General features: G+C 43.9%; 1 pseudogene; it reads left to right on the top strand.

Annotated features, from left to right (window-relative positions):
- LOC118517130 overlaps positions 1–27356 on the top strand; it is a 56522-nt pseudogene extending 29166 nt beyond the window's left edge.
- The last annotated feature ends 5 nt before the right edge of the window (positions 27357–27361 follow it).

The following is a 27361-nucleotide window of genomic DNA, read 5'->3' as shown; positions in this document are numbered from 1 at the left end:
ACGCTGAACCAAGCGGGCACCATTAGATCTGTCTGGGTGTAGTGAACTAGCCTATCGAATGGCCCACCAAACAAGGAAACAGATTTGGAACATTTTCGTGCAGGGAAGAGATCGTGTTTGTGCCCGGGAACGAACATTTCTATCTGTTTTCTAATGATGTCGTTTGCTGCTGTTTCGGTTGCTTGTTATCGAGTATATTGATAGAAATGTGAATCCTATTGGTTTGCTATCGGTTCGGGACGCGTAGGTTGATTACGATATTGTGAGTTGATTTCTGCTTAACTATGGTGCCTTACTTATCCTTCCTTTCCATCTTCCTCTTCTCTTTGCGCACAGGTCTTCACCACGCTTCGTCCCTGGGAAATATCGACACATCATCGCAGGTAGGTGACACGAAAATTGAATCTACTTAAGTGTGAACACATAAACAGGTTAACGATAAGCATTGTTCTGAAATTCGAACTAATTTATGGAATTCTGACTTAAATGGCTCAGACACTCTTGAAAGGCTTTCATAATATGAAATATTTTACTTCTCTTGCATAACTTTAGGCGTTCCTTTCAAAGTACTCAAAATTATATATTTATATGCCAAAAACTTGCTTTCAGCATGCAAATTGCATTATTTTAAATATGAACTGTTATAAAATTTTTGTAAAATTCAACATGATCTCAGTTTTGAGCTCAACTGAATATTTCAGCTATCAGTATAATTAAACTATCTCAGACAAAGCCTGAAAGTATGCAATTCTTCAACTAATATCCTCCAATTTGTTCCCCTCAACTTACAGGCGAAGGTAAATTTTGCGGCCCGCAGTTACGACTCCGAAGATGAAAATATGGGCAGAAAGAAGGGCCGGCCATTTGAGACGGGACCCTGCTCGAGGGCTCCCGTCTACTCCAAGGGAGACATACGCGAACAGGTAAGGCAACCGTCGGACGAATGACCGCTCAAACGTTTCCGTAGGGAAATTTTCTCCATTGCGCTTTTTTGCCAAACTTAATTCGATTACCCATCTTCGTTTGTCGGTTTTATCCAAAAAGGAGAAAAAAAAAACCCGAGGCCTATTCCCCTTGTGAGCGATATGCTACTAAGCCAACTTCCGGCAACTCTGATACAAAGCATGAGCATTTTTCGCCCCAAGAAGTGTATAGTACACGAAGGTATATTGTATTAGCATTCATTCGGGGCTCACCCTCCTTTGGTTCAATATGGTTGACCGGGCTGGATGATGGTCGCTTTGGGAATCGTTTTAAGGCTCAGACGGTGGAAGCTCTTTAATGAGATTGGTAGGTTGGAGTGGAAAAATTGTCGCCCGTTTGGTCGGCGCTGTGGTGCGCTGGACGTGAAGCAACCATCAATGGTCGCTGGCCGCCATTATGCGCAATTATGCAAAATGAGCGATCCGGCAAAAGGTTCACCCCCGCGAGGCGGATCTGGTACGTGAACGATGCTTTATCGTTGACACTAAAGTTTTCCCTTTTGGCTGCCGAGCCGCTGAGGTTTTAGATGAAAAGGGGCGGCTTCGGGGTTAGCAAGGGGCATGAACGGAACGGGTGGGGGTGTTTGTGGAGGAGCTTTTGAAAATCATGTTGAACCATAATTGATTGCGGGAGTCGGCGGAAAGGCAAACAACTTTAAATGGGCCGCCAGTTTCGTGCTTCTGTGTCGTGGTAATAGCCGGCTTCTTTCCGATGCGACGAAAAAGCTTGGTCAGAAGAAAACGAAACTCAGAAGAATTCCCAAGTGCCGACTACCAATAGCAGCCACTTGCGAACTTGTGACACAAGAGCAAAACAGAACCCCTTGACCAAACTCAAACGCTAATGAAAGCGACCGCACACACACATACACAAACACAAAGAGGGCACCAAAAAGAACTCAAGTTGACAATGAATTTCGCGAAAAGTTTTTCCCTCCGATGTTTCCCAAATGAAACAGCTTTCTGTCAGAGCCCGAAGGAACGTCCTGGGCAGCCCGAGCGCACCCAAAGATCAGATCGTGTCAGGCGGTGTTTGCGTCCTGCTTCGCTCCTGGGAAATTAATAGCTTCCCTCAAGCTTCAAAGCGTTACGCAGCCATTAATCATCGACGGCGCGAGTCCCACAAACATTCCCCTAGCTAGACAGAAACCTCCCAGGACGTTCGACGGCGGTAAAGGTTTGATTGTTTGAAGATTCCTGCAGATTACCGGAACAAACCGGGTACACGATTTGAGTGATTGGGCGCATCCTGGGAACAACGCGAGGCCTCGGTTTTGGTGGACCCGAGACCAGACGTCACTCGCCGCTCCCACCTTGATCATTTCTCAATCGAAACGCTTGTTGCGTGATTGATGAGCTTCGGGGAACGTTAAAGGAGTGAAGCCCGGGGGGTGAAAATTTGCTCACCGACAACGTTATCGCAACAGTCCCGAGGTGTTTGTGTTTGTGTTGCTGCGTACATTGGTTGGAGAACTTTGTACGCTATCGCGTCATGTACCAGCTCGGAGCTTCTCAGGTGAGTGTACGAGAGGGTGAGTCGGCTGACTTTGACATAACAATTTGATAGCGAAAACTTTTGCCTCCAAGACTTCTTGCAGGTGGAATGTCGAGTATTTCTGACGGCCATTCTGATGTTGGGGCGGTGCTGGAAAATTAGTCTGTGTGTGCTGTATTATGGAAATGTGTTTAGCGTATGTTTTTCGGAGGCAAAAATGACACATTTCGTGGGCTTGAAGGCTTAATGGTAGAAGCGTAGATTACTAATTCATGGGCTTACCTTACCTTACCTTCGCTGGTTGTGGTGAATGTGTTTCGAAATAAGGTCGTAAAATATTCAACCGATTAAGTGAGAATTGAAAAGCACTCAAACACATGTAAAATGAGACCCACATTCTGACAGAAGAAAACTTTAAATGTTTGAGGTCCTAACGAATTTGCCACCTTAGAAGATCCGATTATCCGCACAAAATCTGCTTGTTTTAAGACGACGATCTCATCTGTATTATTCTTTTCGGATATCTTGTTTGGTGTTGATTGCCTCAAGAAGCTTAAGCAAAAAACCAAAAAATCCATCTTACAATTTGTACACTGATTTCCAATTTTATTCAATTTCTACATCCAAAAAAATCCTATTCCCGCACACAACACTGCGCGTAATGTGATCCACCGACGGAGCGTCTTGCAAATGCTAGAGGGCTTTCTATGTGTGTGTGTGTGTACGCGACTTTCTTTCAAATGGCTCACCGAAATCAAATTTTCGCAACCGTCGCGGATGGCGTTGATTGAATTTTTCCCATCCAGCATCATCCAGCAGGATAGAATTGATCCCGTACATGGCTCTTCCCGATTCCCGTTCACCAGGCTACGGTCGCGCAAAATGCTTCAAAAACCAGTGCAAACAAATCAAACAAGTGCGTTGGTGTTGTGTGCAGCTGGAAATGGAAAATGTCAACAATGTTTGACAGCGAGATGCTTTTGGCGATTTCGTTCCTGGGGATGTTTTTTTTTATTCTGTTGGGGGGAAATAGAATGGACAAACCGGCAATTGAAGTTGTTGATATTTGAACAGACTGGTGAATGTGTTGTAACTGTTACTTGGAGCAGCGATTAGAAGAGGTCCAATATTTGGTGGGGAAAATAGGCATATGGACACCAGGTGCTAGACGTTGAAGTGGATGCTTCAAATGTTTGCTTTACTTTGTTTTGGAAAGTTTTTAAACTAATTTGTGCTTCCTCTGCTTCTGCTCACAGTACTGCCTGACGGATCGACAGCTCAACTCAATAGAACAGCCGAGGCGTGAGCGGTTTTTCGGCTGCTGGTCCGGTCGCAATGCACCCCAATCGTTCCTGGGCGTTTGTGTTGGGCGTCGGGCACCCTCCGACGAAAACCTCGCCGACTATGCACCGATGCAGCGTTACCCTAGGTAAGTTTATGATGTTGTTCGTAGAACCTTTCAAGAGATCGTAGATCTCCCGTGCGATTTTAAATGATTTTCTAAACCTGTCTTACTGATCGCTTTCTAATTTTTAGTTCATATTTATAACTCAAAGGAAATTTGAAGTGTAAACTCTGTTGTTAAATGGCCAGAAAGCATTATCGTATCCCTTATTGAATCGTCTTAGTGGTTGCAAATAATATCCATTTTCTTTACTTTGCCAACTTGCTTTCAATGTTACTTACAAAACTCTTCTCATTTTAACCACAAACAAAGCACTTCTAGCTGAATTTTAATCAACACTAACTTTCATTCTCGGCCACCGTGCCATAAAACGTACTCGTTGCCTTAATGCAGCGCAGCCGCTGCTCCATCAGGGCAAGATCAATATAACTCTTCATTATGGATGCTGTGCGCTACGTAACCATCTCACGGCTGACCTCCAAACAGGCGGGGAAATGTGTACTGCAGGCGGAGCTGACTCGACCGTTCGTAAGTTTGCGACGTTGGGTAATTTTTATTCATTACCATTTGAATTATGCACACTCATTTCACGGCGAACCGGTCGGTTGATGCCGACCGGTACAGGCAAGTCAGCACAGTAATAGCGCGTACTGTACTCCGGAGCTTGGAGCGCTATTAATAGCGCTCTCGGGTTGCGTTCGTGGAACAGCCTTGTAACATCTTCAGTCCGAGCGTTTTTCCCGACCCGGCTAACGAAGCTCTAATGGGTTGCGTTGAATGAGCAGGTCGCGCCTGCTGAAAGTCTTTGCTGAGGAAAATGCACTTAGGGGTGGAAAAAAAGGACCAAACTTTTGCCCACAACTCTCGGCGCTCGGTATTCAGGTCAGCTGCTGCACCATCCCGAACGTTTTGGATGAAAGCCAAGGAAGATAAATTGAAGTTCAATAGGTACCGAAGTTGGTGAAATCATAAATTGCACAAACCCGTCGACAGCGTCCGTCGGTTGCATCGTTCAGTGGAGCGTCCGTCGGTCGATGGAACGAAGAAAAGCAGTGTGCATTACCCTCTAAATCTGCTCCATATCTTCGTCACTCACTCACCGACCGACCATTATTCGGGTGATAACATCAACAGGGCATTTCCCTCCCGACATTGTGTCCTGTGTGCTTCACTTGCCCAACGCTGTGTCCACCCAGCCGTAGGATGCTGTGTGCTCGCTAGTGCTCTGGACGTTTCTCAGCTTGATTCAGTTAATGTACGCTTCTTGGAGGATGGAACGGGGGCGGTTCGGTCTTTCTGGTCGATCGGAAAAACATGTCCATCGACCATCGGTTGTGGTGGTTCGGACAGACCCGGGAATGGCTGAACATGAGATAACTCGCACGCCATCACTAAACAGTGTGTCGCCATGCCGGTCCTGCTCGATCGTCCCTCGTCCAAACGGTGGTTTTGTGCCATGGGAAGTTCACATGTCCTTGGATGCTTTTGCTATTCGACCAATTTATCTAGGTGAAGGCTTGCTCGGTACTTCTGCACCGATGTCACGGTGCGGTAACGAGCCCGAGCAGAGACAAAAACACAATCGGTGGTCGGTGGTTGGACTGCACACACGGACTGCTGTCGGTGAGGATTGTGATGTTGCAGTAAAATGTTTTCGCTACTCACATGTGTGAACTTTGTTGTGCACGGGAAAGTGGGTCATTGGGTGATGATGGTACGTGCACCTAGCGTTCGAAACGTTCGGTCTGCGTACGGTGAAACATGTTTGGCATTTGCCAATAGTTTCGACCATCGCATCGCTCGGACTCCCGGTCGCAGGTAGCTTTGCGGGATAGTTCGATTCGCAAGATAGCACAAAAGCATTAAATTTTGTTTGCAATGGCACACATTTGATGAAGGGATTTGAAAAAGGTATTGATTTTTGGCACCGGGCTCGAGGTACAGGGGCTAGATGAATAGGATTTGGCACCGGTAAGCGCTAGTTAAGGATAGAATGGATATGTTCATAGTAACCAACTATTACAATGTTGGGCATCTTTTGAAATCTCAGTACAGTGGTTTGTGGTGTGAGATTTAGCCATATTTTGCTTTGATTTATAGCAACTAATCGTGTTATTTTTTTATTGACAAACAGTGAACATCGATGATTAGCTTTTAATAAAAGTCGTTATTTTATTCGATGAAATCTTTATAAAAATATTTTATATAGTTTTTCTGTCGATTTTAAAATGACACCCTTGATGAATTGCATAACTTTTAGGCGTTAAGTATCTTACAAATTGTTTTGGACAGATACAAAATAAACCAAACATATGAAAAATATGAACATTGACCAAAAACTAATTTCATTCAAATAGCATAACTTTGGAGGCGTTTCAAAATTCATATCCAAATAAAGAAATGCTCTCAAGTGACACATGATTAGGCGAGAACAAGCAAAAGAAAGTTGAGTATTACCACTCAAAATATATTTTATGACTTGGTGTATTTTTTAACTATCGAATAATGCATTTTTCTTCGATGTTCTTATCATATTGTCAAACTAATCGTGTCACTTGTATTCACTTCGGCTAGAACGAAGCCTTAAAGTATGCAATTTGATGTACACATAGGCTTGCTTTAAATGATTTTTAGAATTCGATTGACTTTTTCATAAGCAAGAATGTATCAACCAATCATCAAAAAAGTATCAGAGCGTAAATTCGTTTTGGTTTATTTCAATGCATGAATAATAAAAAGTGAATGTAATCAAAAGTTACTATTTCATGTCATGTATCACATTCCCATATAACCTCTTCAAATAAAACAAAAACGCTTACAAATGGAAAATTGATTCTGAAAGCCATTACATTCATTCGTAACGTCCTCATGAACACTTCCCATTCAAATTCACTTCATGACGCAATTCTCCGGAACAGAGCAAGGCATCCATTTAAAATAAATAACTTCAATCTATGCGAACCACTCGTCGTCCCTCCCGCTCTCGAGCCAGAACTTGCTGCAAAACAAAACCATATCAAAAGCATTATTAACACCAACGGGGTAACGAGGTAATCCACTACCACTCACTCGACCCTTCTGCCCTTTCCCACCTCTCCCGTTCGCCACTGTAATGTTTTATGTTTATGCTATCAAAAAAAGCAAATCTTCTCCACACGCTCGGGGGGGGGGGGGGGGGGGGGTGGGCTAACAACCGGGCGGATTTTTCAATGTCAAAGAAAAGTACATGCAAACATGATTCTTTCATCCGTTATTTCTATGGCTTCCATACTGGGGGTAATCTCATCTTAGCCGGGCTAATTCAATTCAAAACGCCTTTTCCGTTACACCTTTACACACTGACTGCAAACGGGATGGCTGCTCCTTTCCTCCTTTTTCCACCAGTGGTTCTCTCTTTCGCTCTCTCTCTCACTCTCTCTCTTCTCCATATCTATCAAGGGCACACATAAACGATGAAATATTTGTCACGGAAGTATGAGTTCGCACCCCATTCGGCGCGTAAGATGCTCCGGCACGATGAAAATGATGAAAATTCAGCACGCAAACACACACACACACACACACACACACACAGGCAGAATCCTAATCCTTGCCTTTCCTCTACCTAGCTGGGTGGTTGGTTCGCACAGGTAAAAGGTAAAAGGGCCGGTACATGCATAAAATATACTTTTTTATGATAATTCAGGCTGAGCGAAAAATGAATAAAAGAATGTGACCCATCTTCCCATCAAACCGGGCCAACCTTCGCTTGAACCCATCCGACATTTGGTGGCGCCTGAATATTCTTTTCTCTCGCTCCTTCTCGTGCTTTTCTTTAAGAGACTGATGGCAACACCTTTTTTTCTGTAGTTCCGTTCTCGGGTGGACCACCATTAAAGGTTGACCCAAATCCTGAAAGATGAAATCCGGCGGCCAGCTGTTGCGTTCTGCGGTGACTCCGAGTAAAGGTAACGAATCGCCGAAATAAACAAAAAAATGGACCACCCTGAGCAGATGGCAATTTTTGCGAATCTCATATTCATGATCATCAGCTGCAAAAGGTACGTGAGGGGCTTCGTTTCGAAGAAGCCGCCTTTGGCGGCTCAGAAAATGTCATTCGTTGGTGCCATTCGGTTCACGTTCACATTCCTTTCGGGTAAGGTCGAAACATCGTCCTTAGCGGGGTTCCGAACCTGTTTCGGAACTGATTCGGGTTTGCTGAAATGCTAATGGAATGCTGGCCCCAACTGAAATGATTGAGCGCCGGTGGGATTTGCTGATGCAGCAACCCAACACCGAACCGCCATCGGCAGGGTCCGTTTAAACAACGGATTGAGTTTTTCTGGCAATGGACCAAGGCACGGAAACATTTTCATCCCAGCAGCAGACAGCAGCAGACTACAGACAACTCATGACAAAGGGAATGATTATTATGCAGCACACAAATTACAACCATCGGTGCTATAGTACTGGTTCTGGTCGAAGCCATTTCGGATTGCTTCGAATAGCTTCACGTCGATCGTTCACGCTGAAACGCGGTGGCTGCAGGTGTGAAATTTTAATTCATTCACGTTGTGCAGAACTGTGTTCGGTCGGGAGGCACGTACTTTGAAGTTTGGCTCAATCAACTACGGGCGGGTGCGTTGTACTGTGAATGAATTAATTTGAATGAAAATATGCGTTTGACCTAGTTGCGCGGTGTGCTTTAACGTGGTGTACTAGTTGGGATGAAGTTGTTTAAGCGTATTACATCTAAATACAATTTTTCTTGACTTTTTTGATTGATTTCAAAATTTCTTCTCATCTCAACTAAACGAGTATGACATTGTTCATTTATTTATTCATTGATTTTCTAATTTTATGGCCGTTCAGTCACCACTAAATGACATGTTTATTAAAATATTTTGAATAAATAAGAGGATAATAAGTTTCATTTTAAACAAATTATTCCTGAAAAATTCCCCTACTAACTTCAATCTCTTTGATCTTTTTCTTAAGACGCTTTTGAAGGCTTTTCACACTATTTTATGCACCCCTTACCTTTAAAACTTAAAGTGAAGAACTAACGCCAACAGAACAAAACACAAAACAAGCTGAAAGGCAGTTAACCTGAGCGAAGTCTTTAAGTACCGGTCAAAGCACTTTATCTTTGCACGCGCTATCATAAAACCCGCCTTTTCTCTCTCTCTTAAGAAAGTGATCTTCGTTTCTTTCCTCCCAATTGACTTCCCGCTATGCCGTGCTCCCCCTCACCTCGCCCCAAACCAGTAAATTAAACCTCCCCGGCAACCTTGGCTGCCTTTGGCAAAGCTTGGCAAAGTTTCAACCGTTTTGCCAGCGGCCCGTCACGCTGCCATCTTTCCCGTCGTTCCACTTTGCTGACCCGACTTACTCAACCGCCCAACCACCCAACCGTGGTGTGTGTTTTCTTCTTCCTTTCACTGCAGGTACATCAATTCCGGTCCGATAGCGAAATCCATCCTGCAGCAGTACGATGACGACATGGAAAGCTCGTACTTTCGCCGAAAACCGACCTCTTTTTTATCGAACAGCGGAAATACGGGTCCAACCAGTGGCGGTGGAGGAGGAGGAGGAGGAGGTGGCGGTCCGGGAGGTGGAGGTGCGGGATTAATTATAGGAAGCAGTGCAACATTGCCCGGTGCCGGTGACAGCAAGCGGTACGGTGGTTCCTGGTTGCCGGCCGAGGACGAAGCCGTACGGTTAGAGGGTCCAAGGTAGGTTTGCTGGCTGTGTTTGGGTGTTGTTGGATTTGTAACATCCGCACTGCTCAAAAACGACCTTCAGTGTAAGACACACACACAAGTAAACAGCAACAGACCAAACAATCATAATTTTCAACTTTTGCAACACAAGATAACAAATTTTATTCGTCTGACCTTTTCGCCTTCAGTGTGTGTGTGTTTGTATGTATGTTTGTTGCTGTATCCTTTTTCCCAGTTAGTAACAAACAGTAGAAGATTTTTCGAAAGATGTTTCATAAGTACGTTACCCTATCTCTACTTCTCTCTCTCTCTCCCCTTCTATATCGTTGTCTGTAAAAGAATTCATTCCTCCTTTATATCCCAGTACATGTATATCGGTGTATTGTGTGTGTATTTGTCTGTTATTTAGAACCATGTCAGTACTGTAGCCCCATTTTTCCCCTATGGTGTTCATTTCTCGTTAAACCCAATGTACAAATTCCCTTTGTTGGTACGTTTCGTATTATTCCTTCCGACCTCCCAAGAAACATACCATTTGCCATATGTGTGTGTGTGTGGGTGTATCACGTGTGTGCAGAACGGAAAGCTGTAATTTCATACTATTTTTCCATTGCCAATGCATGGAACTCGGTTGTATTGTTTTCCACTTCTGTGCATCACACATCACGCTGAGGCGCATTGCTCGGCCAGCTGGCAATGAGGAAGGATTCCATTATTGTTGAGACAAACAAATGATCTCTCGCCCGACATAATTCTAACCGAATGACTAGAGCCCCGTTTTATTACCCACACGACCTTCAGCGGGTGGGTTTGGTATTTTGTATCGATAGACCATACCCCTGGCAGAACATTCATTTACACTTCCCGGTGGTGTGTAGGAAAAATGTGGGAAACTCGATACGGCATACCGAGCCCTACACGAACCATTCGCACACAGCAAAAGAGTGAAAGGTTTGATCTTGAGCGTCAGTCGCTCGATTTAACACGAACCTTCCGACATGCAGCCGCTGTGATGAAGTTACCCGATGGAGGCGCCTGGTGTTTTGTGCCGATTTTGAAAAAAAAAAGAAATTTTCATTTTATTGTTGCGTCGTCGTCTTTATTCCCATGCAGCAGCGGCCGTGGTACAAAAACTGCACGCTGTCATACAATTATGGTGTTTTGCTGAATGTGTTTCCCTTCATCCCGGGAAGTATGCCATCATATTACACATATTCTGAATGCAGTACACTGCGACGAATGAAGCTGCTTTCCTTTCCTTCACTCAAATCTTTAGCCCACACCGAGCACCGAGGGTTACAAAAGACAGTCTCACAGTCGGCAAACGGGTGAAACCTTTTATGCAAAAGCTACAACAGCTTACCATAACAACACTCGGGTGAGTCGGTTCGTGTTTCCTCGAGTGAAGTACATTTTCTTCGCAAACAGACTTATATGTGTGTGTGTCTGCTTGCCTGCCTGCATTTGTGACATTTCGTATTTTATATGTCACAAAAAACCCTACACACTTACACACTCGTAAAATGAGAGCACTACAAATGCGACGTCAACTGATGCTGCTGCTGCTGCTGCTGGTAGTGCCAAGGCCAAGAAAGGCAGTTTAAAGACTGTGCACGATCAGCCGTTCCGAGCCTAAGGATAAAGTCCGGGTCGTTTGGATTACAGTTTACGTACTTCGTTTCATTCGAGCGCGAACTGGGGAGTTATAAAACCGAAAACTAGGACTATTTGCTTCTGGCCGGTTGGTTTTGTAGCGTGCCGGGGTATCTTTAAAGGAATGGGAATAAGAGCAGTCTCGGTTTTACGCACCGAGCTTTAGTAAAATGGATGAACTCGGCTTGGGATAGAAAATTTGGCCTCAAGACAGGCTAGGCTTATAGCGTGAAAAATGAGCCAATCTAGAAAGTGCAACCAGCAGCCAGGGTACATCGGCGATTGTGGGAGAGTGTGCACATACGGGATGGAATTGAATGGAGAGCACAGAGCGCCTTCCTCGAAGGCATTGGCAGATGGATATCGGAAATTACAAACCTTAATTCATTGCTTGTCTTGGTGTAGATGCACCTAGCATAATTTATGATAATGAGAGCAGTTTGTTATGGCGTCGATCGCAGATAAGAGTACACGGAAGGAAGGATGGATTCTGTGAAAGCCATGTGTAAATTAAATTACTTAAATGTAAGGTCTCTCATCAGAGTTTTAAAAACTAAGTTTGAAAATTTGTAAGAAGTATAAATGTGTCAATAGAAGTTTTACTTACATGAGTAAAATATCTAAAGAAATTTAAATATTTCTAGAGCATTGCTATTCGAATTGCATAACTTACGGCTCCTATTAGTCTAGACCCCTTGGAGTTATACAATTCAATATGTTTGATACGGCATAGACAAAACCGGTCAAACCATTCCTTTTGAGTCATTCATGCCTTTGCTTAAGACGATGAAATATTTCTATTTAGTTTTCGCTCCAATCAAACTCTTTGATAAACTGCTCTACAATGCATGGCACGATCCAAAAGCGAACCGTCTAATGAAGCGTGAAATTAATCCTTAGACAGGCTGCCAAGTTTAACCTCTCGACGCTCATCAACAGACGGTGCTTCGTTTGAGCTGTGAATTGAAATGGTACTGACAGCGTTTGAAGCAGCACCAGCACCGAGCTGCAGCGTTAAATAGATTTACCCAACTTTTGAACAGAGAGCACCATACGCGAGCATTCAAGGGCGTAGAGTGTGAAGTTAAAAGCAGCAGCCCAATCCATCTCCGGACCGGAGGTTTCGAATAGGAACTCGGCTACTCGGGGCGATAAAATGCATCCTCGAGGGGTAAAACTTAAGCCCGATCGTTTATCAGTCATCGCGGTGCCACCAATCGATCGACACCCGGCGAACGCTGAATCGAATTGCCCGAATGGAACGAAACACTGTTTGGTATTACGTTTCCATCTTTGTGGTGCTAGTGATGAGTCGAGTGAGCCGGTGACCCGGACTCGAGACGAGGTTGGAAAATTGGTAACGTTTTAGCACTAATTGAAAGATAATACTAACCTGTCATTGGGTTACGCTGACCGGCTCGCTTCCTAGCTGCTTCCGGGCTTATCCGGGCTCGACCGAGCCAAACCGTTCCGGTCCAGTGTGCCAAAAGTGACATGACATGAGTATGTATGTAGGTGTGATTGGTGCTGTCGCAATCGAACCGGCCAACGACGTGGGGCACACAGTGATTTTCACTATCGAAATGTCAACAGCGTGTTGCGGAATGAAAGGATTTCAGCTTTCGTGCTGATGCTCGTCTAACGCTTTTCACCACTGTCCGGCCAAAGCCACACGAAATAGATAAGGGAATGAAAATCGAATTATTTATTTAAAGCTTCAAATGGGGGAGTGTAAGAGAAAGAACGAGGAGGGAAAGAAGCAGGCAGCTGGTGGATGGAAAACCAGCTCGATGTTGTTGTTTAATGTATTGGCCTAATTAAATGATGATTTAGTCGAAAAGTGGAGCAGAAATCACCCAGGACCAGGACCAATCCGAGTGGGACTTACGCTTCTTGTTGACTTTGCGTGTAAATTGGTAGTTGTTAAATAGGTATTAATTGGATTTTACATTTATTTACTTTGATCCCTCAAATTCCTTACAGTTTTTTATTTAACTATAAACTTTTATGATATGTACATAATGTTTGAATTTTTAAAACTCTATTTATTATTTCAAAGAATTTTTCCCTAACAATTAAATTTTCCAACTCTCTACCATGAATGATTTTGTTCATATAAAATTTTACAGTTTTTTAAAATAATTTTCATAAGGTTAGGAATTGTTAGTATTTATTTTTATATAAAAGATAATCCAATTTTTTGAATTAAATTCCTTGTTTTGAGTTTCAAAAACTGATTTCAATGTAAATATTCTTTCTCTATCTCTCTCTTACCACTGTACATAAGAGTTAATAAGATTTTTTAAGTAGCTTTTACTAATAACTGTGTGTATATAAGTTTGCTCAAAATTGATGTCTATAACTATTCATTATAAGCTCAGAATCGATTACCTTGCCATGTACGAACTCCAAATGACACATAATATAATGTACCATAAACAATTATAGCAAATTCAATCACAGCAGACTATAAACACTTTGTGAACCATTTTCGTCAAATTATCCTACGATCAAATTTTATCTCGATTTTTCTTCGTATTTCTGCTCTTTTCTTCTTTTGCAACTTTTTCTTCCAACATCGCAAAACCGAAAACCAAATCAATATACCAAAATTTGTAATAAAAATGCCCAATGTCTTAATTCTTCGTCGTGAAAATCGGCGCCACGAATCTTACGCTCGTATCGACGCAAAACAAAAACAAAAAATGGCTGACCCTGGCGGTGACAGCCTTTATCGATGTCCGGCCCATAATGATCTGCTACCGCCACCACCACCCCCACCGAACGTAGGCCTTATCGATGGCATCCCGGGCGGACCACCAAGGTTTGTTGGAACCAACAGCAAGATATATTTATGCCTCATCAATTAAATACAATTCTTCAAATATTATTCGCTTGTGTACAAAAGCTTTGTACAACATATTGTAGCTGCGTTCTAACGCAATGTGAGACCTTCTGGAGTTATATCGATTGCCTTGACCTCGTGTCCCACGCTACACAAACACGTCACTTCATTACGCAATGGCATTTATTGCTTGGCATACTACCGACGACCATTGATACACGATAAAGCACATCGAGGGCAGTGTAGTCGGAGAATAACTTGCACCCGGCCCCGGGCTCAACAAGCTAGCTGCCTGCTCTTGATCTCTTGGGACACATCCAAGCTGTCGGTGAAGCGTATTGGTGCAATGCCAACACGGAGAAGGGACAGGGAGTTGCTCTACAAATTGATAGGAAACATATCGAGCGAAGGACAAAAACTGCAACATGTGGGCAATGCTAACACACATTATTAAATGCTTTCCGTGAATTCGCCTTGTTGATTTTCTTTCGTTCAACCGTCGATGAGAATTGCATCTCCACATGCACGTGTATATATATGTGTGTGTGAGAGTGCTGATGTTATCTAAAGGAATTGATATCAATTATTTGTGTCTTCCTTTCGGAGACTTTCCGCGTGTGTGTGTTTCTGCAAATGCATCGAAGAAAACGTGACGCCACTCTTGATTGGAAAACATTTTCCTACATTAATCCTTCCCGCTTCACTATCGGGAACACAATCCGTCTAATGAGAAGCTTTATTTGCTTTATTGCCGACGGTTTGGTAGCCGGGCTGGCTGGACCCGGCTGGATTGCTAAATGTTAATTTAATCAAATACTTTCGATCGATCGGATGAACAGGTTCCTTCAGTTCGGGGCAGTGCAGTTCACCCCACCCTGTTGCCGTAGTTTCTTCCCGGTGGAAGTTTAGCAATCGCATTACTCGGCCCAGATGAGCCTTAATGATTGGCTCAGTTGTGTTCGCTCAAGCGTTTCACGGGCGGACGGTGAAATGTGATCATTAATTAGTATTAACGAACCTATCATAATGTTAGCGTTTCGGAGGACTGGCATTGGGAGGTGAGATGGAAGGGGGGAGGGGAAAGAAGACAAGATAATCCTACGAATTAATTGATCCTTTGTTTTGCCTCAACTGTGTTAGTGCTTTGCTTGAATATGGGGAATTGCTTCCCAAACGTTGAATATAATTTGATTGTTTTTGTTTATTACTGTGTCTTAGCTGTTACTTTATTACGGTTTGATTACAAGGTGAGTTATTTTATTTATTTTTACTGTAAAAGCATCAAATTTACAAAGTTTTGCTCTTCGGTAATCATACTAATTACGCTCGAGCACAATTCTCGCCTTAAAGTATGCAAATCGCATCACAAAAACACAGCGGCAGCAAAACACGGTTCTATCGTGATTTCATTTAGCATAAAGTTTAGCTCATAGATACATGCTACATAAAATTATACTTAATTCAAAGCAGTTTTACTGAATGATGCATCCTTAATCATTTCATTTTAATCAAGAAGAAAAATTAATTTGATATGGAAGTTTCTCTAAAGTCTGTACTTCTCGTTTAATTCATTTCACTCCTTGCGTTCTTCTACATATCTGCCAAAAAACCACTAAAGAAAAAGGATTTATTTCATGCGAACTACCAAATGTTTTGTAATTATTTATTTCCATCCCATAAAACCCTGGGTGCTTCTTGCTAAACAACCAACCACCACTGCTACAGCAGCGCACAATTTAATGCCTTCGCCTAGCAACGGTGACACATTGCTCGCAAATAACCGAAACAACCCAACAAGTACACTTCGCACACACACGCACACACTTCAATAAATTGTCATGCTCATTGCACAATTTCGCAAACACTAGGAGCGCGCAAACAAAATGGTTGTCTTTTTCGAGGAAGCCAATTTGGGAGAGCATCTCACACCAGCAGCTCGGATTCAGCACCAGCAGGCCGCAATCAAGTATGCCGTTTGAAGACACGAGATTGAAGTTGAATTTCGCTGTCCACGCAAAAAAGAACGAGCCCCCCCCATACCCAACCGGTACCCCAAGCGCACCCATTTCTTATCAACAGCTGGCTGATTGACTGGCTGGCCTTGGAAGTGTCCCAAAAGCCGTTCGGCTAGGCGGTTTGCCTTTTCATCCATTTTTGATGTCTTCCGCCGCGGTGGGATGAGATTTGGTTTGGTGTGCCAACTGAGATGCCATGGCTCCGGCTTCCAGCAGGTGATTGCGTTCGGTGCTTTGTACCGTACCGTACCGAAACGAAGCAGATCAAACAAAACACTACAATCCGTTGTCTTATCTGAAGCGGTTGGTAATTTTTCAACTGCTGACAACTGTCAGCAGGGAAGCGTTCCACTCTGCTGTGCTCTGTGCCAAACGTAAATCCGCCGCTGTACAGCTACAGGACAAAAGGAAAATATTATGAAGCAGATTTCCACTTCCCGAAAATATATGGATGCAAAGCAAACAGCTCACCATCAAGACGAGCGCGAACAAAGCTTGTTGTCGGCGGAAGACGGTTAGTTTTCTTATCTTGTGTGAGCTCTTTTGAAGATGCAGCCAGATGTTGGATCTTGCCTGCCGGTATGTTGAACGAACGAGGGACGAATTGCATAAAGGGGTTGCATATTTCATGACACGATAGTCGCTGGTCTTTGTTTTGCTGTGAAATCGCTTCGGAAACGTCTTGTTCGCGTCAAAGTGTTCGGGTTAGCCTTGTTCTTGCCTTAAACTTGTTTGAGCACAATATTAAATTCGCCCAACAATAAGCCACCATGTTCCAATTTGGACCTTATCCTTTAATCCCTTGCTACGGAAATCTGAAACTACAGACAAACAATTTTGGAGCTCCAACGGTTTACGGACGATTCAACCACCTAAACCGCAAGTACGGCTTCTATTCGACGGTTTGTTTTCGGGCTGGTATTTTTCTCACGGGTGTCAGCCGAAACAGCTGTTATGTTAGTTTTTTTTTCTTCGCGGCATTCTGAACCTGATCCTACCACAGTCCCGCTAAGCTTCGCATTTCCTTCCTGTCAGTCAAGAATGGGCTATTGTTTGGACAAAAGCACTTGTTCGAAACAATACGGCCACGGTTGTACGGTGCGATGGAAATTCAAGTACCTCCTGTCAGGTGATTTTGATTTTCCACGAAAGCTTCAACTGTAAAAACAGTACCCCAAAAACACACACACACACACATACACTTTGAAGCGTTTGAAGAGTGACTTTGGTGAAAAAACATCGCTCCTCTAACTACCACCAACATGTAACTAAATCTCCATCTCCCACTAACGTCGTTTAGAATGATTTTGATTGTGTTTATGCTTGGTATGGTGGTGTGCTATCGTGCTGGAGCGTGCTGCACCGTATTCAGCTCGTCTGGATGGTAGACATTGTTATTATCATCATCATCATCCTCAGTAGCATCGTTATGACCATCGTAACGGCAGAATCTCTAAGCACCACCGAACCAATCTTGAACTACAACAGGCAATGAACATTTTGTTCTACCTTAATCCCGGTTACGGTGGGAAAGCAATTACTTGAGAACTGCATTTTCGGGACCTTGGCTTGAAAGATTTTAAACTAAGCTGCCAGGGGATATCCGTTAAGGGATTTCCTCACTCATGATAGAATAGCAATTTTCGGCTATTTTTGTAAATATCTATAGAAATACAGTGTGTATCATAGCCAGAGATCTGTAGCAGCTTTGGGTTCTCTAGAATGTACTCACGGTTCCATTTCGGATCTGGCTGGTTTCACTCCAGTTCTTAATCCAAGGAAATGGACAAACCAGATAAGTTTTTAATTTTTCAAAGTTTTCAACATAATTAACAAACCATCTGCTTCCAAGAACACAACCTATTTTTTAAATGATCCTATCCTGCGTATTATCCAATCAAAAAACAGAAAAATGAAAAAAGCACATCCCAAATCAAGTTTCTTATCATCCATCAGCGAATAAGAAAAAGTTTTCACGCTGCTGGCAGTTCATTTACCGGCATTGGATTTTATTCCCGCGGGAGGTTCCACTGAATGGATTAAATTTAATTTAATTTTTTTCTCAGCTTTTCCGGGAAGCAAAATCGCTACATGTACAGTACTCGCATTCTCGGTGGCTGGGATTTTCTTTTATTCTCTCACCGATTGTCAGTCACACTAAGCGGTTCCTTGTCGTGTGGTGTGATGCAATACAATACGCTGAAAATGAACGATCCTTCGGGTTGGCCAGCAGTTCGGGCTCGAAGGAGGATGGGTGAGAACATTTCCACCGCGGAAGTGACAGTTGACATTCATATTTGATTTAAACTCTAAATGAACTATTCCCCGGCTTGTGTGCTGGTGTGTATTTCATTTGTCTTGAGAGAGCTGTTATACTTGAGACGTCATTTAGCAATTTGCTCTTTTCTTTATCGTTATGAAAAGGCGGTACAAAAGAATCAAAATTTTATTTCCTTTCCTATTCAATCTTCTCCCGTCTGTTCGCTATCGCCACAAAGACGCAGGATAAACAAGCTATTGAATCGAATTGAATCGCATCTGATTGATTGTGTGGCATTCAATAAAAATTCATCCAATTCCGTAGCGCTAGAAAGAGCGGCATAAATTAAATGAGCTGCTTAATTACTTTCGCTCCCGGCTGGACAACTTTGCGCCCGGATAGTCTTGCATAAAACCAATCACAAATGAAATGAACCATGTCTTCAAATCTCCATCCACCCGGCCGTGAATGCTATTTGTCACCTGTTGCCCTCGGCCCTCGCTTTCTAGTCCTCGAAAGTTGCTTGTCCACGTGCAGCGCCTCCGCGTCCGTGAAATTATTTATTGATCTGTTGACTTGTAAGCGCCTTAGCGACGGACGCCATTTCATTTGCTCGCTTACTGTTTTCGAACCGTTCAGAAAAATGAAACTAATTTGGGGTGGGGATCGTACCGTTCCTGGAAAGTCATTCAACCAGCAAAATATATGTGCTTGCTGATTGTGCCAATACAAATTCCGTTTGCTGGTTTATGTAAAGCTATTTTTGGCCACAGCATGAAAACGACCAGGCGCCTCCATTGTGAAGGATTTTCGTGTGGAAGTATTTGGAAATCGCATGAATGGCAGAGGGTGGACAAAGGGAAACAAATTTCTTACAAAACATCTGGCACGTGGTGAGCTGAGATTAGAAAAAAATCATTAACAATCAGACTCTTGCTAGTTCTGGCAACAGGTCAATGAATGGGAAAGTGTAGAATGACTTAATTTCAATTCTCTACTTTATTTTTGTTTTAAACATGAAATGTTAAAAGTAAAGCCTTTTTGCTAAATTTGCATTTGAAACATGTATCAGAAGTTTAGAATTTTAATTCCCAATTTTATCGAAGCTCTCTCTACTTGACGGCTAGAAATCAATTTTCAGCTCTGTCAAATTCGAATTGTAAAACCCACTTTGACAATGCTAACGGACTCGACGGCAGCATTCCTGAACTCGCCAGATACCGTTCAACCGTTCTGTCTAAAGTGAAATTGTTTCTCAAATTATCCAAGCGTATCTTCCAAAAACCTGAAAGCTCGCCCTCAGTTCGGATTTGCTTGTGATAATTCGAGGAATTTCTTCATCGTTGTAATTTTCTGTACCGTTTCCCGACACAGAAAGCACGAAATTGTAATCGATTTCCTTTCATTCTTTTTCTCCCCCCCACTCTCTCTGCTGGTGCCCTTTGACACCCTGTCACCTACCAGGACGAAGCACGTCAGCTTTGCCCGATCCTACACGCTCACCTCATTCGACGAGGCGATGGGTAGCCGACCCCTGTCACGGCTGGCAGCGGCCCGTAGCCAAGAAAGACTGATAGGCGGCAAGAAGCCTACCATCACGCTGGCCCAGCACACGGCCACACCGTACGCTGGCGCACCGCTGCACTCGATCCTCACGCAACCCACCGCCCAGCAACCGCTGCTGCCACAAGCCCTCCAAAAGCAACCCCTGTCCGTGCCGCAGAACCCGAGCCACAGTCAACCTCAGCAGCAGCAACCAGCGCAGCAGCAACAGCCACAGCAGCAACAACCGCAGCAGCCTCAACATGTGCTGATACAGCAGCAACCAACTTCGCATCTTCATCAACACTTGCACCAGCAACATTTGCAGCATCTACAGCACCAGCAAGCGGCCCTTCTTGCTCATCAGGTACACCTTCAGCATCAACATCAACAGCAGCAGCAGCAACAACAGCAGCATCAACAACATCAGCAACACCAGCAGCAGCAGCAACAAGCAGTAGCCCAGCAACTCGCCGCTCAACAACAGCAACAGCAGCTTCAACATCAGCAGGATATGATTGTGCTGGAGAAGGTGAAGCGTAGTGCAATGAAAACGCAGGCAACGCAGACGGAAGTGTACTTGGGGAAGAAAGGTGCTGCACCACACAACCTATCCCTTAGTCCCAGAACTATTCATCGGGTAAGTTGGAACCATTTTTGCTTTATTTTAACATTATAATTCTAAAATTATCCTAAGACTTGGGATCCTTCCGACTATCCATTATTGTTTGTTACGAGTTAATCAGGAGCACCTACGAACAAGAAGCATTTTCCAGAGCTGCAATTGAAGTTCAGCTCTTATTGTGATTTCTTTTCTTGAGCAAAACAACTCGACACAATAAGGTTCTTCTGACAACTCACGACAACCTTATACTGGAGTAAGAACCATCTTAATAAGAAAAAAATTACTAAAAATTCAAGGTTCGGTTGTCTAGAGCTGTTATTGTTGTTACACTGAAATCCATCTGTTTGCCAACACAATATTCAGCGAAAACTTTGCCTTTAATTTACTTCATATCATTGTATATTAATTTAATTAATAAACAGTCTCATAATTGTTGCTTAATTGTACAAAATCAATCGTTAAATTAATGTTAAAAATCTTGTAAAATAATGCTTTATTGTAAAACGATAAACAACTTGTCCACTCTACCCGCTGTCCCAACGCATCGACAATGCGCCCTTGTCGGTTCGGCATAGTTCACTTAAGTGTTCCTCTCGACAGCTGTGACACAAACCCACGTACACAAACACAGTCCAACCAAGAAAAATATATAAAACATCCTCTCACGCTAAAAAACACCCCACCCGTTCGCAAGAGGGCCTCTACGGGTCGTGCAGCATCATAACAAGCACGGGGCTAAAATGGCATAAAATTACTCGTACTCCGCACCAAACCGAACCACACTTAAACTTGTGCTTCTGTCAGTGCTTCCGCACTCCACGCTCGGGACTGACACTCGAGCTGACACAACAACAATTACGTTCTGGGCCGAAACTAAAGTGCTCTTGAGCGCATCGAATTATTTATCCTGAAGGTTGATGTTGGCGCTGGGAGCTGAGCTGAGGGTGAGCTGCGGGAGCGAAAGTTTGGAAATCGCTGCAACTAACCATGAATCTCGGCGATGTCTCGTCCGGGTACGCACGAGGATGTTGGCAGTGGTCAGGATGCATAAGTCTTGCACTCGTGGCTGCCTCGAATGAGTCGTTTCCTTCGAGCGCAAGACGAAATGTTTCGAATACCTGTCTATTACCGGTAACGAGCTTGCGGATGGATTAAGCGTGGCATCGTGAGATGCTTCACGGATTCAGTTCGGCGATGTGCATTTTGTAGACACACCGGCACAAACACAACCAAGGCTTTTCGGCTTCCCAAATACCCAGAAAGTTGCTCATTTACAATGTACTTGTCTTCCTGCCGCTGCCCACCGGATACGATGGTCTGGAATGATAATGATTATAGCGTTGGGAAAACAACGACCTTCAAATTAGATAAAGTTGGCACGGAGCGCAATTCCGAAAGTAGGTTAATGAGCATCATTGAGGCAAGCGTGGTTGGTAGGGCAATTTGATGGGAACGAGTCAACCGAATATTCCCCAAGTAACGTTTTGAATATTCAACAGGGTATTAATTTTATTCACACTGTCAAAGCGTTACTTTTGCAATTTTATAACGTGTAACAATAAAATGGCAATTTCAATAATCGCTCAAATTTATTAACCTTCCGTACGATCGACGAAGCAAGCGGATTAAAATCGTATGTGCTTATCCCGTGAGGGCAGATAGGATTTTTTTCTGTCAATTATTACTTTTGGAGGAAAATTCGTGTTTCCTTTTCCCAATTTATTTTATTGTAAATCCGGTGCAAATGAACCATTACCAGCTGTCGGTAGGAGGATTATAATTTTAATCACCGCTTTTTTTAGGTCCGTCCTTGTTGAAAATCGTTCCGGCCCGGACCAGATTTCGACTGCCACTACTATATTCATTTTAATCTTTTTTAATACCTTCGCTGCAAAAGAAAAACTTAATTTTCACCCATTTTGTTTTTTATTTTGCCATCATCAGTATTAAAACTATCGGCTGAATCCTCCCATTTACAAATACTATTCTGTATGTGTGTGCGTGTGTGTTATACGATTTTTTTTAATTTCCACACAGACACACACACTCACTTTTTACAGAGATTTGCAAGCAAAAGACAAACGGACAAGTTTGCACTCCGGAAACCGACCAATTGCCCAATGTGCCGTTCGTTCAATTGGAATTCCAGCTGAAAAGAGGAGATTAAAAAAGCTGTGCTGAATAGTACGTTCGAGGTACTCATTTTCCAATTTTATTTTCTTCGCTGTGCCAAAGTTTTTCACATTTCAATTCATGAATGCTCTGAGTGCTGTGCATTGGTATTGGGACGAAAGAATCGAGGATTTTTTGTTGAAATCCATTCGGCAGCCCCAGTTGCCGCTAGTCGATTGTCGCTATCGGAATAATTGTCATCCTGGTTTACGCCTGGCAGTATGCAATGCGTACTACAAGCGGATGGCACACTTCGATGGTATGTTTTCAATTACAACCTTTTTGATTTTTTTCTCAGTGCAACCCATTGAAAATGTAATCTATTTGCTTCGGTGAAGCGGACTGAAACACTGTTCGACTCTGTTACAAAACTAAAGCAAAACAAAAGTTTAATTTAAAATTGGGCAGATTAAAAAATGGCCATTGCTCCAATCAACACTTTTTCCTCCAATTGTCACCAATCACCACATCGTCCTCCTTCGACAACTCGCTCAAAAATCCGATTCATCACAAAACAAATTCAAAGCTCAACCTCAATTACCTCATCAAGCTTACCGAAAATTAGGTTACGAAACAATTCCTCCAGCCGTCCTTCTTCCGGGATCTTCCTTTGCGTTATCCCTTCCAGAGGATTTTTTTTTTCTCGACCAAAACCGAAACAAGCATCTTTGTACCGAGCTGCACTGTAAAGAAACATTCTTTTAATATGCTTTTCCCACTACGGTACGGTTTCAGATTTCCGCTATCTCATCCCAGTCGACTGTTTTTATGTGTGTGTGTGTGTGTGTGTTTTTTAGCTAAACTTGTGCCACTAAAAGCGGCAAAAAGCGTTTACCCGAACCCACCCGAGCGCTGTCGGTTGCTTGGACGGATAAATGGATAAACTTGCTTCTAATTATGCTGCAAAACTTCATCAACAACAGTGGCACTCGCGTTAAAAACAAAACCGGGCTAGAAAAAAGGAAGCTACGGCCGCTCCAAGCTGGATATGCAAAGAAGTCAGTCGAGGAAGTTTGATGGGGAAATTTTCATTAAAGCTCAGCATGGTGGAAGTTGAAAATTTACTCCGACACGGGTGGCGGTAATTGAAGACCGTTCTCCTGGATCGGTCCTGGACTCTAAAGTAAACCAGACGGGGTAAATATGAATGTGTGTTGCGAAATGTTCTTGCTGCTTCGTTATCTGTTCATCCGCAACTGTGTGTCTCGTGGAAAATCTTTTCCGCTTAACTAATTCATTTATCAAGTCGTTTCGAAACCACATTGACCGTTTCTCTCTTCTTCATAGTGATGATAATAGTAACTCTTGCTATAAATTTTTTATAGCCAACACTAAACCACTACTTAGCTTCATTTGTTCGCCAGCTCTATGTGAGAGATTTTCGAATAAAGACAATTCAAAAAACGCTCTTTAAGTTATGTACCGTCCGACACACTTTCACTTTCTTTGACCTTCAAGTTACGATTGGAATCGCAATGAATCATTTTTCTCCCATTCGACCGAGAGTCGAGGCGAAAAACTGGGTCACTTCCTTGTCCAAAAAGCTTCTGCACAAAATCGAAAGCGACAGCTGGTGACAGTCTGAATCTCATAAAAAGTACTCTCCCCCCTTATCGACTCATCGCACACAAGCATCGCACTAACAGGATGACACACACACACACACACACTGCTCTACTCTCTTCCATTACCAAAATATCGATCACGGTATATTGTTAGGACCGAGCTAACAATTTGCATCGAAGAAACAAAAGTAGCTCCATTGTTTTTTTTTGTCTCCCTAGACCCAAATCTTCAGCATTATTCGGTTAGAAGGCCCCCCAGTTAAAATTGTGCACAGAATATACGTAGCATAAAATCTCCATAAATTTCTCAGCTCAGATTTATTGCATATGCTGAATCCGGGCTCGTGCTGTGGTTGGAGCTTGTTTTGTTTCGGTTTTTTTTTTGTGAGCCTTAGCTCACCCTTAAGCTCGTTTAGGATCATGATATTAAGATTGGAATGTCATGCGCAGGGCGAGGTGTGTGTGGGTCTCCGATGATAAACTTGGAAAAATTAACTGAACAGAAAGGGGCAAAAAAACCATTGAGATTTGTTTATGTTATCTCAAGCTGTTAATGTTGCGCCAGCGTGATTTGCTGAAGAGGCAACAATTTTTTTATTAATAAATAAAATAGAAATAGCCATGGCATAACATACTTATAAAATACTATGAAACAAAAATGTATAGTTTTATCATCAATTTGCATACCTTTAGGCGTATTTTTTTAACAATACATTCTTTCCCATTTCTTTGCTTTTGCTCAGGTAAAAATGGTTTCCCAAGGTGCCCAAACGAATGGCGGACTCAATGGAGGAGGCCGTAAGCTCACCAAAAGCCTATCAGAAGCCGGCGATCGAATCCAGGAGAATGGTATCGATCCAAACGTAATTCAACCTACCGATACGGGAACGTAAGTATGGCCCAGTTTTTGTTGGTTTTCCCTCTTCTTTAAAGTAAGGCATTTTGCTTGCCAATGCTGCTATGCTTGCCATTTGTAATCAAGCACCAGCCATAAAATTACCGATTAAATACATCATACCACATACTTCTCGTTTCATGTTATGGCTTTGTTTTGCTTTCTCGCGCACTTCATAAACCCATCGGACGGGCCTCATGATCAAACAAAACAAACCTGCATCTCACATATCCACTCACACACACACACGTACACACATAGCAATGCTAATGTTAACTTCGATCATGAGCTGCTGCATCGCACGCAATCGGAAGAACCACCGAAATCCCCATTCACCATCACGTCACCGCCCGCCTCACACGTAGGGCCACATTTCGAGATACCATCGTCACGAACCTCCTCGCAGCTGAGCCATTCCGATGGGACGCACCTGACGCACTCGCGAAACCACTCGCAGGACAGTGCCACCTCCTACCGCTCGACCGATGGCTCGCGGACGTCGTACGAGACGGCTTCCTACCCGTACGACGCGTACGACAGTATTGTGTTGCCACGCCGGGCTAGCCATGCGGCAGAACCTACCTTCCAGTTTCTGCGTAAACAGGATCTGGAGCAAGTGCATCATCACCATCAACAGCAGCAGCAGCAGCAGCAACAACAGCAACATCAACATCAACAACAACACCAACAAACACCCCATCAGTCCCAGTACACGCACGGGTACGAGAATGGATATGTACCGTTCGAGACGCACAGTTTGCCTCGGCGAACCTGCATCCACCACAAGCCGGAAGAGTTCCACACGCACACACTGCCCCGGCGGGACCATGGCCATGCGCACCACCATCACGAGATTGTTTACCGGGACCAGTCCCACCCGGCGCTACCCGCTCCCGAGCATCTGATCCTGTCCAACGGAAGCGTTAATCAAGATGTTCGATCTTTTGACAGCACACCGTCGGCCCCGACGACCCTGAACCGGCGGATGTCTGCCCACGCGATAGTGCTTCCCCCCGAGAAGCAACATTCGAGTGGGCTTCCACTCGTCCAAGGACTTCACCAGCAACAGCAACTGCAACAGCAGCACCAGCAACAGCAGCACCAACAACAGCAACAACGACGCGCATCCTACGCATTTGTCGCACCGGACACACACGCCCTAGCCAAACGGAACTCCATTCCGCATCAACAGATCCAGAAGGTTCAGCCCATTATGCAGGCTCAGTTCACGACACCGGTCAAGCAGCAACCATTTCAACCGCTGGTCAAACCACAACCGCCCATCCTTCCTTCGCATTACACCACCCAAACTGCACCCCATCCTGTCCGGTCACTCCACCCAACATCCAACCGTTGGACATGCAGGACGACACCAAGTCTTCCTCCGAGGGGCAGCTGTTCGACGTGCGAGTCCCGAGAGCGAGCAGGAGCTGGACGGTACCGGCGAAGAGCAGGAGATTTTCATCGACTTCAAACAGTGTCTCGCCCGTCCCATCGCCCGGTGCAGTCAAGAAGAAAAAGCTACAAAAAGGCTCAGTCCGAAGGTGAGTTGGCACACGCCGAGCGCCGGAAAACTAGTACGCGGAATGGAGGGCAAGCGACGATGAATGAAGGAAGATCTACGATGAGAGAGCAGAGTGTACCGCAGCTACCGAAACCCGACTATCGCGACGCAAGTGAAAGTTCCGTCCCCGAAGACGAACCCCAACAGGTGATATCGGATCGACGAAAGGAAAGCTTCCGCAAACGGTCGGTTAGCTTGGATCAACCGACGAGCTGTGAGCAGGAGGAAGATGATGAACTGCCCGAAGGATCAGCAGCCGGCAGGCATCATGCTGCGGAAGATGCGAGATCTCACGGACACGGAGCTCAGAGAATGTCTTCTAGGTCTAGGTCGATGGGAGCGGCGATAGGATCGCGACACCTTTCGGCACCACCATCACCACAGAAGGAAGATCATTCGGCTTCGACCGGTAAGCTACACCGGGAGGTTTCACCGTTCCAGTCGTCGGATTCACTCGCGAACGATGTCACGCGGGACACGTCGGATGGCAATTGGAACGAGTCACAGGCAACGATTATGACTACCAGGTGAGTTTCAGCCCTTTTGTGATTTTCTATGCTTTTTGGTGAAATTCGCTGTAACTTTCTTGTTGTTGACAGCTTAACCGATAACGGCAAGCTAACTCCATCGTCTAGAAGGA

The sequence above is a fragment of the Anopheles stephensi genome, unplaced genomic scaffold (genome assembly GCF_013141755.1).
Source record: "Anopheles stephensi strain Indian unplaced genomic scaffold, UCI_ANSTEP_V1.0 ucontig53, whole genome shotgun sequence".
NCBI classification, from domain to species: Eukaryota; Metazoa; Arthropoda; class Insecta; order Diptera; family Culicidae; genus Anopheles; species Anopheles stephensi.
This window is presented reverse-complemented; position numbering and strand designations above follow the sequence as displayed.